Source organism: Micropterus salmoides, unplaced genomic scaffold (assembly GCF_014851395.1).
Source record: "Micropterus salmoides isolate LMB-PRFRI ecotype aquatic unplaced genomic scaffold, ASM1485139v1 Ms_hic_scaffold_1221, whole genome shotgun sequence".
NCBI classification, from domain to species: domain Eukaryota; kingdom Metazoa; phylum Chordata; class Actinopteri; order Centrarchiformes; family Centrarchidae; genus Micropterus; species Micropterus salmoides.
In genome coordinates this window covers 5,743-10,887 of record NW_024040288.1, presented here as the reverse complement: position 1 = coordinate 10,887, position 5,145 = coordinate 5,743, and the positions used below count along the sequence as shown (strand labels likewise).

Below are 5,145 nucleotides of genomic sequence, written 5' to 3'. Positions count from 1 at the left end.
TCAATAACACAAGTAATTACACCAAAGAGTGGCAACATGTTAGGACATCAAACATTGTTTAACAAAGGTTTGAAAGTCAAAAAAGCAGTGAGAGATGCTTTTTAGGTTAACATTTGGCAATATTTGTTAATATTAAAACTAATCTGTTTTCCATTTACTATGAAGGTGTACTTTAACATTTGCTTTTAAAAGCATTTTTTTTTTTAAATGTGTGCTCAGTTTCAATCTGTACTCTGCTTTTTTATTATTTATTATCTTTTGCAACAGGCTTAAATTTAGTTCTCATCTGTCCTTGTTTAAACTTTTAAACTGTGCCACTTAGTGAAACACACCAGGATTACCATCTGCATATTGATGAAGTGATTAAAAAACGTTGCCTATCAATAATTTAAAATGATAAACAAAACTTTTTGAGTACCGAGTGAAAATATCGTGATACTATATGCCAAACCCACATCACTGTGTAATACAGTAAACTGGGAACACAGGATTTCACCCCAAATGATCCTCTCACTCATATGAGAGTTATGTAACACTGTTGTCACTCAGTCACTGTATATGCTGAGAAACCACTTTCCTTGTCTTTAATTCTTCTTTTGGTTTTGAATAATTCAATACACCTATTAAGGAGGTACTGTTCACAATGCCTGGGACACAGGTAGTAATGTATACTTTTGTGTTGTCTTGCGTATCACTCTGTATTCAGTTATAAAGCAACACATTGTGGGGTTTATCAAGGCTGGAAACTTAACACTGTTTATAATGCTTTATTAAAAATGTATTCTCAAGCAGTGAGCTGAGAAATGTTTTCCAACGGTCAATACATTCAGGAATGAGCAGTGGTATCTTCTTTTCTGTCTTCACTCCAGATGGAAGGTGTTTAACTGTCACTGCAGAGGACGGCAGGGATGTTACATGCTGTACCATACTTTATATAAACAGAGCATTTCTGTTTATGTTAAAGGCCTCAGAAGATGTTTCAGGGCAACATTCAAACTTTGTCATCTGTAGGCTACAGTGTGCAGTTCAGCCACTTCTGTTAAAGCAGTGTTATTAAGTAAAGCCAGTTTACCATGTTTCATGATATAAATTAAATACAATCACAGTAAACTTTTTTGACAACATACGTAGGTCTCTAAGTTACAATTATATACAATTAGCAGTTACTGTCAAACTTAGGAGCAAATTGGTACACAAGAATACTAAAGCCCTGTAGTATGTGAAGGAAAAATGCACAACATGAAACAATATTGCCAGACGTCTTTGACAAACTGTATTAGAGTGTAAAGTATGTGTGCCACAATAATAAAAGGGTAGCCAAGATTTGCGTGGTTACTAATAGCGATGCATCAGCCAACCTTTTCTCCCTCGATGCCTTAACTAATGATACATATCTGCTGATACGAGTGCTGATCCCACACCAGTGCTCCCTTTTTCCCCACATTTAAAATCTGTATACCTCAGTGTGGAACTTATTGGAATCATTTAGTGAGACCCTCGCTGTGGCACTAAACAATGAGTTGGAGGGCCTGCTGCTGTGACTGAATGAATGTAACTGATAGAGGAAATAGTGATGTTCTTTCTTTTTTTTTTATGGCATTGACAAACGGTATTTAATGTGGATCTGTATCACCAATACTAATCATATCGGATCAGTGCATTAACAATGTCCTTGGAGGGCGGTCACATTCACTTGGCCACAGCATAAATTCCATAATGATGACTGAAGAATGTAGAAGCCTTAAAAGTGCTTTCAGTTAATTACCAACACATGAGACCTGGTGTATTGATAAAGACAGTGGTGTCTTGAGATTTCTGTTTTTGGTTGTTTAAATCGAATCATTAATCTTGCAGACAAGAGATTTACAGTTTATTGCACACCAAAGATGTAGTGAACTGAGGTATATGATCTGACACAGAGCTCACTGGATGTCGGGGGAGTGAAGAGAAAGGAAGAACAAAAGAGACCAAATTCTTCTCACAGTAACATTACTGTAAGTAATGAAGTGGTCTGACCAAATCCTCCAAACACAGTTACTAAGCTGACATAAAGTCTTTACATAAGAGTTTTTCCTGACTCTTTGGTGGATTTGAAGATTTTCTTTTTCCCAACCCTCAAACTTAAGGAACTGTGCAGAGATTTGTAAGACGTCAACGACCTAAACTGACTTTTCTGTGTTGTCTTTTCATTTGGGGAAATGAAGGGTGAAGCAGCTGGCAGATGAAATGTGTAGGCTGTGTGCTGCTGTCCCAAAACTTTGAATGACTCATGTGAAATAGCCCTTACAAGGTTCAGCTGTCGAATGATTTCTCTTGATATTGTTCTGCAGCAGTCATTCTGCAGTCAGTTATCTGTCGAATAAAGCACCCGTACTGTGTGTCTCTATCAGTCTGTGTATAAATTGTCCCTTCTTATCACGTGTGTGTGTGTGAATTCCTGTCCAGGATGTAGAGCAGACGTATGTGAGCTTTGTGCCTCTGTTTTGACTTCAGATATTATTATGGTTTATGATTCACAGCGCAGAGGTTTTCTTTATCAATCAGCGTCTGGGTCATAGTGAAAGCTGAGACGCTGTTCACAATCTGCAGAATAATCCCAGAGACCTTTTTATTTATTTATTTATTTATTTTTGGCTTTGAGTTGTTTCTGCCATGTCGCCATGCACCCTGTACATTAAGAGATGTATACTGGAACATCCACAAGATTTTTAAATATCACTTTTCAGGTGAGTGTTTGGATCATTGCAAAGATAAAAGAGGAACAAATGAACTCGGGCTTCAAAAACAGTATTTATTATGTCAACTGTCTTGGTGAGACTGACACCAACAAAACATAACTCTTAAACCAGTGTAAGAAAGACCTTATAAAAAATATAGGAACATATGGGGATTTTTCTGCCATACAAAGAAGATCTGTTTAAATTCACTGTCATCAATGTGGAAATATTATAGTGAACTTTCGTTACTTCAGAGTAATTATATTCCCTGAGACTGTAGAAGTTCATTCTTTTTCTGCTAAAATCCTAAACCAGTGACTCCCACACAGTGTGGCTGTCTGAGTCCTGACTGTGCAGAGAGCTTAAGCCAGTGTCTGAGTCGTCGTCGTTCACACTGTGAGCTTTTGACAGACCCCTAGCCTGCTCCACCCACTCGCTTTTCCTCTCCAAAGTGCTGCTCATCCCCGTCTTATCTGTCGCGTGGCTACATCTCTCCTCGCGGGCTGTCCCTTCTTCCCTGTCCAAAATGTTCACTTTCTCCAGCAAATCCCTCATCTCCTTCTCCCTCGCCGCGTAAATCTCCTGGGTCAGCTCTAAATCGCTCCTAATAGCTTCCAAATCCGTGTTGAGGCGCAGACCGATGTATGAACTCGCATCAAGCTGTGTCCTGATCCTCTCTCCTTCCAAAACCAGCTCGTTGTCTGATGAGGTGTCTGCTTCGGTGCCGTGGAGGGATGGCGCGCCCTCGCCGGGCTCCGTCTCTTTGCTCTGCACCTCTTTTCTGCGCTGCATCCAGCGCTGGTCAGCTCCTCATGCATCTGCACCGTGATGATATCTATAAGGGCTTCCTGCTCCCGCAGCTCCTCTTGTAGTCTGACCGCCTCCTCACACTTCCGGACATACTCTTCAAACTTGGCGAGAGTCTCAGCTGAACACAGCTCTTCTCCCCCTCGGCTGGAAGCTGCAGCAGCATCCACTAAATACGTGTCCTGCACATAATTAATCCCGTTTTTTAATTCTGTCAAAATGCACCTTCGCCTCGCACCTCTCGATCTCTGATTCCAGCTCTGTAATCCTCTGAATCTGCTGGCGGATTGTATGATCCTGAGAAATCACAAGATGAGCCAAAGTTTCCATCTTTTCCGCAGAGGACTCGTCCCTGTGCACCGTTTGCGCCCTCTTTTTACCATTGATCTTCTCCAACTTTCTGAAAGCTTTCCTGACAATCCGACGCTGTTTCTCAGGTGAGATGCCATCCACGGGGGACCGTGCGGCCCCCTTGCTGACACAGGGCCTGTGTTTGCTGAGCACCACACGCGCCTCTGCGCTCCGAGCTCCGTGGTTCGCCAGAGACGCCTCGCTCTTCACCAACACAAACTTCACGTTCCCCTGCTCCTCTCCCCACGCGACCCAAAGCCGTAAATCTTGGTTTTGTGTGGTAAAATCCTCTCGAAACCTCTCCATTTCTCCACGATGCAGTAAGACTGCGAGCATCCAGAGTGCGAAGCTGCGGAGAGGCCGTGCTGTGAGTTTTGGTCTTCCAGAAGCACTTTGACGACATCAGCGCAGGTTGTGCGCTTTGACAAGCCGAAGACGAGCTTTTCCTCCCGGCAGACCCACACTGATATCTTACACTCCTCCGACTCCATCGCGAATATCTGACACACGGTGATTCTTATAAAACAGGGAAAAGTCTTAAAAGAGATTTAAATCCTCGTGTCTGGAGAAAAGCGCAGTTGTGTCCATACTCATTCCCTTTGTGTTGGTGCGCGCTGCGTCCCGGACACATCTGAGAAGTTGCTGATGGGGCTGGACGTTTGGAGGTCCATGTGTCCCTCTGTGCACTTTCCTGAGACCAGGAAACACTTAATGAGTTCATAGTGCGCCCTCACGAGACTGCCTCTGCTGTGATCACATGACTGCAAGAGCAAGTGTCAGTAAAGATGACTTGATAATGTGATGTGACTTTTAGTTGAGAAGAGACACTGTCTGGATGATAATTTCAGGACAGTGTTGATCACCAGTAGGGTTGGGCAAGTTACTTCCAAAATGTAATAGGCTACATTATAGATTACTAGTTGCAGTCATTTGAGAGTAAATAGTTATTACAATTTTACTGTCTCTGAATTGTAATGCTTTACACTCCTTTTGCGTTATTTTTTAGTTCGTTTCGCTGCCAATTAACGGGCGCATTATTCTGATAGTAAGATGTGCCTGCATAGGTGGGTTGTAGTGATGTGCAGAGTTATATCCGCGGATTGTGGGGGGAGGGGTGAAATAGGATGAATCGTCTCCCCACCAAGAAAGACGCTGCGCGCATTTACGCACGAGGCACAGCAGAATATGTCATTGATTATTTGAATCTTCCGACACTCCGACAAGATCGGGCAGGATGAACAGCAGCCTCTCTAATCATGGAAGCAATTTG

General features: G+C 42.4%; 1 pseudogene; it reads right to left on the bottom strand.

The window, feature by feature from the left end:
- Positions 1-2,785: 2,785 nt before the first annotated feature.
- LOC119900085 lies at positions 2,786-4,603 on the bottom strand (annotated as a pseudogene).
- Between the last annotated feature and the right edge of the window lie 542 nt (positions 4,604-5,145).